The sequence below is a fragment of the Drosophila miranda genome, chromosome 2 (genome assembly GCF_003369915.1).
Source record: "Drosophila miranda strain MSH22 chromosome 2, D.miranda_PacBio2.1, whole genome shotgun sequence".
NCBI lineage: Eukaryota > Metazoa > Arthropoda > Insecta > Diptera > Drosophilidae > Drosophila > Drosophila miranda.
In genome coordinates, this window is record NC_046675.1 from 4586137 (window position 1) to 4600305 (window position 14169).

General features: G+C 40.3%; 1 protein-coding gene across 1 annotated transcript in view; it reads left to right on the forward strand.

The window, feature by feature from the left end:
* The window catches only part of LOC108155750 (G protein-coupled receptor kinase 2), a 73567-nt gene that overhangs the window by 6740 nt on the left and 52658 nt on the right, over nucleotides 1-14169 (forward strand). The window lies entirely within an intron of this gene.

The window sequence follows — 14169 nt, forward strand, 5'->3', positions numbered from 1 at the left end:
CATAAAATCGATTAATTTTCAATCAGAGATCGTTAGTAAATTCATAACAATCGTTAATCATTCGATAAGAGCTACTCTAGATAATTATAAGCGCAACCAATCGATGTATTATTCATGGTAAATCGATAAATAATCGATGAAAAAGCCATGGGCGTGAATAAAATTCTGTTTTCTACAGATAAGCTCCAGCAAGAATTGGAAAGTCGATCTAAATAATATTTTTTTTTATCGTAAATTATCGAGAAATCGATAATGGTTGATACTAATGAATACAATGAAATTTAGAGCACTAATCGATAATTGAAACTCCATGTTCAAATTTATTTGATGGAAAATTATCTATTGTTTTGTTTTCTGTCGATAAACGATAGAAATAATACCAAATACCAAATGATCGATAACAATCGATAAAACGATAAATGAAATTCCAGTAAGCGATGGAAAATAGATTTAAATTATCATAAATTATCTATATAAATCGATAATGGTTGATAAAAATCATTAAAATGATTCTGAGAGCACTAATCGAAAATAGAAGCTCCATTTCATAGCTTATTCGATGATAAAACTATTCGATATATGTAAATATTGTTCCCATTCGCCCACAGAACCCATACGATAGCCTGCTAAAATTCCATTCAGCCTCAAATTCCACCTTGACACACTTCTCCGTGCTTTCGAAGAGTGGAATATATCTAAATAAATTGTGGAATATGTAAACGATATAAACCCAAACACGTCCCCCGTATAAGCAGTCTTTAATCTGAAAATTCACGGATTTTCAACAACAAAAAACAGTTTGTGTGGGATTTGGGGGATTTGGAGGACGATAATGGCAGTCCTTGAAAGCATTTCATTCCAGTCTCTGCAGTGGGGCGGCGCCTCATTTGTGCTGCAGTTTCAACTTTTGTTGATATTTATTGTTATAAATTTTTAAACATTTGTTTTTTCTGCGTCCTGCAGCCTCCCTCTCTCTGTGGGTCCCTCACACTGTGGGTCCCTCTCTCTGTGGGTCCCTCACTCTGTAGGTCCCTCTCTATAAAGTTTTCGCTCTTTTGTTAAAACGTTGACATTATGTTTATCCTTCCCCCTTGAACACACACACACACACACAGAGACACACACATGTACACACAGACAGACACAACATTTGTTTTATTTTACAGCAGAAATACCAGCAGCAACAATCAACGAAACGGACTTTTGTTGACTCTTCACACACACACACAGCACACACACACACACACACACATACACTGAACTTTTTCCTTTAGGTAATTTGCCAGGCGACGCCTATAAAAAAAGGAGAGGCGGGGGGCGCCTCTCCCTGTCCCTGGGCGTGGCAGTTGGCAACACTCTTTGAAAGGGAAGCGGGGCGAAAGGCGATTAGCAACAAAAACAACAACAAAACAGTAAACTTGTTAGCAACATATTTTCTTTCAGAGAGGAAAAACTTTCGGTTGCACTTTCAATTTTTTGTGTGGGGGATTTTCTATATATTTTTTGGGTTATTTTTTGCAGCAGTTGCATTTGACAAGTTTATTGGGGGGGCACCACTCGAAGTGGCAAAAAAGAAAGTTTCTTTCTCCCCCCCACAGACAGGATCCCCCCTCGTCCTGCAGGGACTGTCGAATTGTCGAATGTCATCAGCCTCGGTCGTAACGAATTTTCAAAGCTTGCAATTTTTATGAGCTCATAAATTTTGACACATTTGCCACAGGACTTTCTCTCTGGCTGTCTCCCTTTTTTGTCTCCCCTTCTTACCTTTCTCCCTCCCTTCCCCCTTTTTGTCTCTCTGTCTTACCTGTTATTTCTTGACGTTCTTTCTGACATTCTTTTTGGCACATTTGTCGTACATCAATTTAGGGAGCCCCCTCCCCCCGCCCCCCCCAATTCCAGACACCCAACGGCGCGAAATGATTGAGCATTTGCATTAAGCAAAATCCACAAATAAAATTTATGTACGTGCGGAATGTCGAGGCAGTCGCTGGGGGGAGTAGACGCCTGGGTAAACATTTTTCAACGCGAAAAGGATTTCAACATGCACAGAAAATGTTTTTGGGTTATACCCACCAAAAACCGCCAAATGGAATTTCGAAGGCATCATTTGTTGTCAATCGATTGATTACCAATCGAACTTCGATAATTTATCAATAAATAATGGATGAAAAATCCATCGTTTCGAAAAAAATTACATTGGAGTATCAATAATGAAAACATTCGATATATCATTAAATATTAATCGATATATAATCAATAACTAATCGATAACCATTCTATAAATGCATAGATTATTATGCCGTATGGTTATACACCTCAAAAATGGAATCGTTTGAATCGAAAATTGATATTAGGTAAATAATGGATAATAATCGATGATGAAAAATTTTCAGGAATAGGAATCTGTAATAAATAATATAAAATTATCGATAACAATCGATAATACGAAATTTTTAGGAATAGGAACTCCATTGATAATAAACAATAGAAAATTATTGATAAAAAATCGATAGAAATCGATAATACGAAATTTGTAGGAAAAGAAATTCCATTTATAAAAAATAATATAAAACTATCGATAAAAATCGATGACAATCGATAATACGACATTTGTAGGATTACGAATTTCATTTATACGATTATGTAATCACTAGCTTTGTCTTTTTTTTAGCTATACAAATTTCAGGATTGGGGGAACCTTCGAAAATTACTTAATTTTCATTAATAGATCATAAAAATCTTTAAAAATTGTTCTTTTTCAGAGAATTAACAACTGAATATAATTTCCCTGTATTTTCAAATATATTTCCCTAAAAATAAGTTTAAAAAATATCCCTAATGTAAATATTAACCAAACGATGACGTGTCCATTGTTGTCAAGGTCTCATTCCCGTTGTATTCCTGGCCAGAGTTGTCGTTCTTTTGGTCGATTTGCAGCTATTTCGGGAGATGGGTGGGGGGCAGGCGGAGCGGGGGGAAGGGTAGGACAAACATTGACTCAGTTATTTCAACGTCCAGCGTAGCGTCGGAGTAAATAAAACGTTTTCAAATTTATGCATATGCATGTCAGCTCTACACGCCGGACGCAACTGTACCTCACCGCGTGTCTCGTTCCTGAGTGCCTGCCACAGTCAGATACAGAAACAGAAACAGAGACAGAGCCAGAACCAGAGGTAGAGTCCCATTTCTGCTGTCGTCTGCTGTTGGCTTTTAGCTGCTGGCCCTGGCCATTCGACTTGACCTGAGTGACATTCGCCTGCTGCCTGCTGCCACTGACATTTACTTAACGGCCGCCGGCTTTGTCCGGTCCTCGGGCTTGCTGCAGTCGACAGGTCAGATTTCATGAGCCTTCCACTGCCGCATAATATTTAATTTATAATTAAAAGCACTTTTATTGGCTCTGCTCTGCAGCTCGAAAAACGATCCAGCGGACAGCCAAAAGGTGTTCGAGGTTAAATGTTGATGAAAACATCAAAATGATAATTATGGAAATGAAATAATTGCAATTGCGGATTGCCAATGCCAACATAAAGGGCACAAAAGGATGAGACTTGAATGTATCTGAAGAAGGCAAAATATCTGTAGAAATAATCCACTAAAGGAAGTATTTCTCTGAACAAAAACCTATCATATTCCATTAAATCGTTTGGTTTGAAAGGCACAGACCCCATAGCTTGCTGCCAAGCCACACTGGGAGAGGGAGAGAGACACTCTCTTTCCGTCTCTGTCGCCCCATTCGAGCCTCCTAATTCAATCAACGGCAATCCATTGACTTTCAGGCAGAGCCAAATGGAATGAAAATAAAGCATAGCTCTGGGTCTGGGAAAATCCTCTGCAAAAAGCCATTCAATCACCAGGGGACGAGCCATTCATCGATTTTACAGACCCCCAGGTGGCACATCGTATCGTTCACTTTTTCTGTCATTAGGGAAAATGTGGAAATTCCTGGCGGGTCCAAAAATACAACCATCCATAGCCGTCGATAGCCGATTGCCGTTTGCCGTTTGCCGATTGATTGATAAATTCGTTAGCGAGAATATGTAAAAATTGTATTTGTGAAGGCATTTCTGTTTCTGTTTCGGTTTCTGTTTGTGTTTCTGTTTGCATGTTCGATTAGTCGTCTTGGGGCCCCAGAAATATATATATTTTACATATACTCGATTCGATTCGGTTCGGTTCGGACGTGTTTTCGGTGTAATTACGACATAATAAAGTTAGGAGGTGGCGGCCTTCTGTTTATTTATGCACTACACAGAGGCACGAAAGACCAGACGACCATTTCGTACCGGCCATTCATAAAGTTGCAGCAACAACCAGTCGCCACAGACACAGAGACAGAGACAGCCTTGTGCCAAAAAATAATAATAGTAATAATGCGAAAAAATAATAATAATAATAAATACGAGTACGGGTAGGGGTAGGGGTACGGGCACGGGTACCGGCATAAACCACAGCCAGCGATCAAAGCGATCGAGAAATAACACGATCATCGAGAAGAGAGAGATGGAGATGGAGAGAGATAGCCAGCGAATCAGAAATAATACGAAAGGAAGGCTACTCCGAAGAAGAGATCTACTCCAAGTGGTCGAAGATTCAGATACTCTTGTGGATTGGAGGATATCCGAGTCTCTTCGAGTTTTAGTCCTAAAACTTAGGCTTGGGCTTCTGTTGTTTGAGCGCTGAAAGATCGTACGATTAGTCCTATAAGTCCTATAAGTCCTATAGTTCTGAGGCCTCGAAAAGTCCTGTATGGTCCTTCGTTCTATGAACCTTCGCGGGTTACTGCTTTTGAGGTTTGAAAGTCCTCGAGAATCGATAGAAATTTGCTGTAAAAATGTTCCCATAAGCGAAAGGAACCCTTATTGTGTTAGCTATTGTACAAATTTCCCCTAAACGAACGGGTACAAGCAGAAACCATTCGCCCAGGAAGATTCCACATGTTTTTTACAAGAAAAAATTTTCAATACTAAGGCTTCTCTTGTTTGATCTCTTAAAAATCTGAACAAATATTCCCCTAAGCGAAAGGAAGCATAAAAAAGTTTGAACTATTGTACAAGTTTCCCCTAAACGAAGGGATACACATCGACACCATTCGCCACAGAAGCTTCCATATCTTTATTACGAGAAAAAAAAAACTCCAAAACTAAGGCTTCTCTTGTTTAATCTCTGAAAAATTATCATTATTCTAATGAGAACTTTCTCGATAGAAATTTGAGGAACAAATATTCTCCTAAGCAAAAGGAACCTTTAAGAAGTTTTAATTCTTGTAAAAATTCCACCTAAACGAAGGGATACACACAGAAACCATTCGCCCAGGAGGACTCCACATGTTTTTTTTAAGAGAAAAATCTCAAAAAATCTATCGATGTTTCCTAAAATTACCAACACTGCTTAAACGTTTTCTTCGAAGTCCGAAAAGCCTATTTCTTTTTCTTGTTTTTCTTAAAGTGTATAGAAAATGCCTCAAATTTATCTACATGAAAATCGCTTGCACTTTACGTTGAAAAATCAATTAAAAGCGCCAGGCGTCGCTAGTAATTAATGCAAATGGCAAAAAAAAAAATAAAATAAGAAAAAAAATATCTACGAATCTAAGAGCCAACGAATCGGCTGGCTGAAAGGCGACAGAGCGGAGCGGATTGCCTGGGAAAAAAAAACAGAGAATCTACATCAAAAATTCCAACTAAAATTCAAATCCATAATAAAAATAGTTTTTAATGCACGAAAAGCACAAAAATAACATTTAAAATTATACGAAATGTATGAAAAAAAATACAAATAAAATTAAATTGGGAATGGAAATGGGAACAAGTGGCAGGCAAATATTTGTGTGCTGTAATAAATGCAAATATTTTATTGGGCTTATAAAATGCAATGAATAAATTGCACATTTTTAATGGAAATTGATTGGGAAATCTATAGAAAAAAAAAAATACATACGACTTGGGAAATACTTGGAAAAATGTAAGAAAATTCTTGATAAATATTTTATTTTATTTTAAGGGAGAAAAAGATCTTTGGAGGGGATTTTTATGAAGAAAAGAATTTACCAGTCGGGGCTGAATTGTGCTCTCTTTCTCTCTCTTCCAGTGCGGCTTAGCTGAAGGCTTTGCTAATTATTCCTAGAAAATATTCCCGTGCTCCCTTTCTCTCTCTCTCTTCCAGTGTGGCTTAGCTGAAGGCTTTGGGAATTATTCCTAGAAAATATCCCTGAATACTGTATTTCTATTGTGTTTTCGTCGAAGAACAGCTTTGGTTTTCGATGGAAAATAAATCCAATTGTCTCTTTTGAAGCTCTCATTCCACTTGGAGTTCTTCCTGGTTCCGTTTCCATTCAGCTTTAAATAAAATAAGGCCTGGGACCACACAGATAATGATAGTATCTGGAGTTGTGGCAGGCATCCATTAGGCCGGTCGCACTGACACCTGAATCTGTTGCATTCATTAGAGAACATGGAGGGTGCTGGCCAGAGACGGGGCATGTTGGATGGAAAACCTGTTCGGTTCGGTTCTGACAAGGCGGCGCTTCGGACTGTGCCTTAGACACACTTTTAAATACAATGATTAAACGAATGTTTATGCATTGTTTGTATGCCAAATGACGTCACAGTGACGTCAAAGCAACGAAACCGCTTTTATTTATTTATTTCTGTTTCTCTGTTTCTGTGTTTCTGTTTCTGGGCTGTTCCTTGTATTTATAGCCGCAGGTGTCGGGCGGAGGAAGCAGCCCAGCGGTAGACGTTGGAGCGGCGGTTCGGCGGTGGTTCGCCGAATGCCAAATTAAAACATATCCACAATGTCAATAATACATCGTCATAGTATTCAAATGAAGTTTGACAGACAGCCAGACACACACGGATACACCGCATACACGCACGCAGACACCGACAGACGACCGCTGGCAATAGATACAATGTGGATACAGGTGTGCTGTGGGGCCCACAACCAGGGGGGGGGGGGGGGGGAGATACATGTGTGTTTCAAGAGTCGGGAGTTAGGACGTGGGTCAAAAGGTGACCTGCTGCTAGGTCCCACGCAGATTTCTCTCTTACAGTGCGGCTGAGCGTGGCTTTGTACCTTTTTTGAGGTTATGAATCGCTCTCTCTCTCTCTCTTCCAGTGTGGCTGAGCAGTAAAGATGCCGTTGATGCCTTTTTCTGAGGTTATAAATGTCTTTTTGTCTCACTCTATTCCAGTATAGATTTCTCTCTATCTCTCTTTCAGTGTAGATCTCTCTTTCTCTCTCTTCCAGTGTGGCTTAGCAGTAAAGAGTGGGAGTTTTCCCGCCGTTGATGCCTTTTCAGCGGCTATAAATGTGTTTATCTCTCTCTATTCCAGTGTAGATCTCCTCCTCTCTCTCTTCCCGCTTCTCTCTCTCCCACTGTGACTTAGCCATGCCTCTAATTCCTTCCCCATTACCCACTCTTCAAATCCCACAACATTTCCGCTTTAAAATATGCACAAATCATTAGCAAACACTATTATTTGATGGGGCCCCCTACCCTGCCCCTCCCAATTCCCACCCGTAAACCCATGGATTAACATTTTCCATTAAATGTACGCATTCCAATTTATTTTCTGGACCTATGCCTATGTTCTGTTAATTATTCATATTATTACGCGGCTTTGGACTGTTTTTGAGCCGCATTTTCAATTACAATTATCAAAAGTTAATAATTTAAACACGAAACGCATTATTCATGGCTTTGTTTTTCCTCTCTTCGGGGTGTTTTTTTCCGCTTGCGGTTTTTCAACACAAAAATATAATTACGCTCATTATTATGTAATGGAAAACAAACGAAAAACCAACAACAAACACAATAATAATTCACACAAAAAGCGATTTCGCAAACAGAAAGCCGCGTAGGGGAGGAGATGGGATGGGGATGGGGATGGGATGGGACCGCATATCATCGACAGATCTGTCGCTGCGGCCATTCTGTTGTTTCTCAACTCGCACTCAAGGTCTCCTCCATCCCATTAGAATACTGTTTCTGTTTCTGTGTCTATTTGTCTCTTTCTTTGCCCCATCGGGCTGCACCTCTGGCCCCATGAATGGGGAGGAATCTGGCTTGACGCGGAATCGTCTGTTTCACGAATGAATGAAAACTGTGGAGATCGCGCGAGAGATCGCACCCAACAATAGCAATAGATATATATACAAAATTCCATTAAAGGTGCCATATAACAAATATTACGACAGTCGAATCTCTGAGTAGAGTATTCAGCCTCTAGGGGAATCTAGGGGATTCCTTTGATAAGAAATTGTGTATAATTTAAATACATATAATATTTAATATTTGAATAGTTAATTGAGTCTATAAAAATATCATAAATTTAATATATTTATTGCTTCCAGAATTTGAAACTAGTTTTGTGGGTTTTTTAAAAGATATTTTTGGGAAGGAAGAATACTGTAAATGAACGGATATGCACAAATGATTGAGTGATTCAATCAAAACTCAAACACAAAGTGGATTGCATTCGAATGAAGTGGATTCAAATGGTACAAATTTCCCCATAAGCGAGCGGATACAGAGCTCCATTTCGAATCATTGGAACTGAAGAAAACGTGAATTTTGTGGCTTGTTTTCTAGCTCCCTCTCTCTCTCTCTTCCAGTGTGACTTGTTGGGAACTTCTTCTACTATTTTTGGAACTGTTTGATCATTGAAGAAAGTCCGATATCGCTTTCATTATCCACGCACCTCCATTCGGCGGCAGTCCTTGAACCAATTCGAGCTTTCGATAAGCCCGCACTTTCAAAACCAAAGGAAAGTGTTTCACAAATGTGCCACAATAGGCCGTTAAGCCACACCCACACACTGCCAGACCCTATCTCTGGGCGATATCTGTGCCCCAATTGCGTCTCTGGGTCGTGCGATGATAATTTTCGCACCATGCAAATTAGAGAGCAACTTAATTGCAATTTCAAATTGTCTATGCGTGTGTGTGTGTTTTTTATACTTTTATTTGTCTGCGAACTGTCTTCTAATTGTATTTTCCAATAGGCCAAACCAAACCACGGACTAACTCAGCGAACGCGCTTTGCAGTGGGCCGGACAATAGAAATTATCACATGATTATCATATAATCTCCCTCTCTATCTCTCTCTCTCTCTGTCTGTCACTGTCACTCCTTTTTTTGTGCCATTTGCATTTGGCATTGTATAAGCCAATCGGTAATTGGTTTGCATGTCAAGCAATCACTTCTCTAATGAGTAATCGTCGCCGGGGTTTTGCGGTTCAGAGTTCTCGAGATGGAATCACAAAAAGGGCAATGACTTCTTGCACTGGCGTTTTACCCCAACCCCCTGCCGCCGAAAACAGAAAAAAACCAGCAAGGAAGCTGTAATTTGTATACCCTTCTCCCCCTTCGACGAGAGACAGAGAGAGAGAGAGAGCGAGCTTCTGTGTGCCGATCAAGAATAGTCGGAGAATCAATGAGACGCCGATTGCTGTTCTTGAACTTCGAGAGAGCATCGTCGTGGAGTTACAATTGTCTTATCGCTTGGTCTTTGATCTGCACAAAGTTCTCTCTCGCTCGCTCGCAAATGCGTCATGGCTTTGCTCTCTCAGCAGAGCCTTTTATTCGCTCAGCAACAACAACAGCGCATGGGAGTAGCCTTGGCAATCGGCACTTTTCGTCACTTCATTTCACAAGCTTTGCATCTCCTCGTAAGCTTTGCGATGCCGCTCTCCGAGTGTAGCTTCCCTCCCGCTCTCAGCAAAGACGAAACTCTTGTGCGAGCAAACGGGACTCTAGTTTGCTGCGCTGCAAAGATTCCTTATCTCGTTATTGGCTTTTTTTATACACTTTATTTTTGCCTGATGCTCGTCAAGGGTATACACAATGCAGTTGTTTTCTGGATTCGATCTCGGGATTGTGGTTCTGCTCCTCCCCCTCCTCCTACAGCTCCTGTTCCCTGTGCTTTCTGGCAACTTCTACCGAGTTGTTTGCCATGTTGTCTCTCCCCCTGATACACCCTTTACTCCTATGCGGCTCCCCCTTGAACCATTTTGCTCCCTTAGCTTCATTTTTTTCCTCTCTGTTTTTTTCTGTTTGCTGTTCGGTGCCTTCGTTTTTGCTTCTTTTGTGCTGCATACAAAAGATTTTTGCTCACTCGTTTCTTGTTTTCCTTATTTTCATGCAATGCGAATTTTTACAGTTTACAGGGTATCTCCAGGCGAAGTCTGATGGCACCTGGAGAAATACAACCTCAAGCCGTTGTTAATCTCCGATAACGAGGCATCAACCATTCGTATGACCAAAGTTTCTTAAATTTTTACCATCATTTTTACCCCTCATTTTTGTGTTCATTTGCGAGGAATTTCTTCCCTTATTTGCCAGCCATAGGGATATAGGGTGTTCCCCCCCATCCGACCGGAGGGATATACATGTTTTCGAGTATGTACTCGCATGGGTGCATATCATTTTGGGAGGGTGTACACACACACACACACACAGACACACACTCCTTGCTCCTTCGCTGGCCATTGAAACGCAGCCAAGCATCCCCGGCAGTCGGCAGTCGGCAGTCCCGTTGCAGCTTCCGTTGCAAAAATATTACGCTACTTGTGTGTGCATTCAGCGATTCTGGTGCAATTTATTTCAGCTTCGGCTTCGGCTTCAACTGCAGCATCGGGATACAGCTCCAGCTCCAGCAACAGCTCCTCCGCCACAAGTGCCCGCTCTGGGTTCTCCTTGAAATTGGGTTTCATTTTCATTTTTAGGTTCCAGTTTCAGTTTCAGCGCTTTTCAGCGTTTAAATTAAATTCCTGGAGAGATTTGTGTACCCTGTAGTTGGTATAGGGAGAGGGTATGCCCCTAAAAGCATCTAAAAATTATGCCGAAAATCCAGAAAATTGTTCTGTCGAAGATTTGGAAACATCTTACTTCCGGGATTTATTTTATAGAATAGAATAAAAATAGAATTTAGTAAAAAAAAGTCCTAAAGTACAATAAAAGTATTGCATGACTCTATATTTGAAAGGAACGCGACTCCGATTCCTTCACATACATAAATATTCAACAGTATTGCCAGATCGAAGCTTTTTCTGAACCTGTTGGCTCCCTATATTCAGGAATTATGAATTTCTGCGGTCTCATTTTGGTTTTTAGAGTCAGAAATTGTAATATTCTCTACCGGTATACCATCAGTATATACCACATCTATCATCATATCAAATACCATTGAATATTCCCCAAAAAAAAAGTGCCCAGCATAGAATTCAATGCTGATTCGCTCTCAATAATCTCTCAATCCTTCTCCTTTACTTGCCCGAATAAAACCAAAAACCGAATCCCCTATTGATTTTCAAGTGCATCTAATTTCAGAATATCCCTCCTCACTCTTCCCCCTCCCCTCCCCCCTTTCCAAGGGTAATCAAGTACAGGGCAACTCCTTTTCTTCAACAGAGTTACAGATGTGACTCCTCCTGCTGGCAGACTGCCATTCCATCTTGCAGGATCTCTGATGGTTATTTGGTAAACGAGACATGCTCTCGGTCCTGAAGTGCTCCTCGCCCCCCCCCCCCCCCCCCCCCCCCCCCCCCCCCCCCACCCCCTGTTGCTGCTTTTCTGATTAGCAGCTGGAAAAGTCCTGCCTGCTCTTGTCTTGTATTTTGTGCACTTTTGCTCCTCAATTTGTGTTATCTCCTCAGAATCGGAATCTCTCTCTCTCTGGCCCTTTTAGATTTTGGCCAACTTCTGATGCCAGTGGCCAGAACTTTGCTGTTGTCCCAACTTTAATTGCAGCTAATTGTTGTGTTGGACTTCCAATGAATACTAAGGTTTGTTTGGCCTAAAAACAAAAACAGAAAACATCTGAAAATGTGTCCAAATTGGGATTCGTTCTTCAAGGAAAAGGCTCTGGGGAAATGTCATATAAGGAGGATTTCTCCATGAATTTTCCAATAATTTTCCAACATTTTCTCCTTTTATTTCAATGGAAAATGTGTAATAATGTTTTGCCTTTTATTAATTGCAGAATTCTTTCCATTTTGGCTTTTAATGGCTTAAAGTGCTTTTGCATAAATAACCATAAAATAAGCCAAAATAAATGTGAATTGTGTACAGTATTTAGTGGCTTATTGTTTTGTCAACAGAGAAGAAAGTGGCAGTGCGATACAGTGGCAGTCATGGCCATAAGGAGGCTAATGAAACCATCAGCCACCATAGAAATTGGCCACGAAATACTGCGTTTTTTGAGGGGTTCTCTGGCCCTCGCCATTAACGAGATTTATTCGTCTATTTTAGCCATGGCCCAATTATGGTTTTTCCCCTCGAATGCTGCTGCTGCTGCTGCTTGCCATGTCCCTCGTCCTGTGGATAATAAATGCAGCCAATATCGCCAGAGTGGCGCCCAATTATACGCAGAATTCTGGGGGGCTTAAGATTTTTGGTGTGGGGCTTGAACATTCGATTTTGGGGAGATTGTGCTAGGAATATTCAGCGTGCCAATTATAGCCAGACATGATTTCCAATAATATACGCTTAAAATACAAATGAATAACATTTTGGGAAACGGGGATATCCATAATTATCTCTGAGTGCGGTAGGAGAGAGATTAGCGAGATTAACGAGTGCCTGTTCGATTAGGGGATCACGAGATCCTCTACAAAATGGTGGCTGCTGAAAATCTCTTTCGATGCAGTCCTATTGCATTGACTGGGTGCATTTATTGAACTAACAACGGGACAGTTGTAGATCTTGGCAAAGTCCTCGTTGTTGGTGACGGCACCAAGAACCCGAAACTTGTCGATTTTATGCTCGTTGGAAAGCTCCTTCAGTAGTGCTCCTCCTCGTATCTGACATTTCAGATTAGTTTCTGGTATATTTGTAGTATTTTCTGTTAGTTTGAAGTATTATCCGGTATTTTTTGTAGAGTTTTTTGGTACCATAGTATTTTTTTTATATTTGTATTATTTTTCTAGTGTTTTTGTAGTATTTTTGTAAAATTGTTCTGACATTTCAGATTAGTTTCTGGTATATTTGTAGTATTACCCGGTATTTTTAAAGTTTTTGGGCACCGTAGTATTTTGACAATTTTTTAAAATTATTTTTCTAGTATTTTTTTGTGTTTTTGTAATTTTTTTGCAGTATATATCTGGTAATTTTCTAGTATATGTCTGACATTTTTCTATTATATGTCTGGTATTTTTATAGTATTTTTGTAGTATTTTTCTGGTATTTTTCTACACTATACTAATTTCTTAACTTTTAACATATGTTAAACATTTTCAAAATTGCGCCTAAATTGGAGTGTATTTTTTATGAAACATTTCACCGTAAAACATACCGAATCATACGTGTTGACTAGTCTTTGTTCTGTATGTATCCCTTAAACAAAAAATCAACGAACCAACATTTCATTGGCATAATTGGTCGCGGGAATCCTCCACAGATCCTCTGTTATCCCACTGTTTCGCCGCATTTTGGTTTGTTTTTTGCCATTAGTTTGCATAAAAGCCCTTCAATTGACTAACTTTGTTAGTTAGTTGTTTAGTTTAGTTTAGTTTTGTGCCAAACCACGCATAAAACTCCCCCTCGAACTATAGTTGATGTGTACTGGTTTTTTGTCAATTAAATTTTCATGCACCATGGAAAGAACCCTGCGATGTGCCGCCGAGAAAGTTGGTTCCAACAAAAAACACACAAACAAAAATGTGGCGTAATTGGGCTATCTATTGGTTGTGCAGGAGTGGTGGGAGGAGGGGCAGGGCTGCTATGGAAAATGTCCGAATAAATAAGCCAAGGGGCCCGGTCAATGAAAAGCCAAAAGACAGACACGAGTCCAAGTCCAATTCCAAGTCAAGGCGAATCCCGAGTCAAGTTGTTTGGCCATTTCGGTGGTGGCCGCAATACGAAAATCCACTGAAATCATCGTAAACCTTGAGCCGACTCTGGCTCTCTGTTGGCTTAAATTGTCTGCTAAAAAAGGGTTTATGGTCATGACATTTTATGTACTCCGAAACGAAACGAAACCAAACGAAACCTTTGGCTGGCAATCTGCATAAAAATTGCCAACAAGTATTGTTATTGTGATTGCTGGCTGTTGGCTGCTTCTTGTCTTGGCCAAAAGCGTTTTGTAATAAGCTGCCCCAGAGATGGGCCCTGCCACTCCGGCCCTGACTGTGGGCCCTGTCCCTGATTGTTGTTAACATGTCGTAG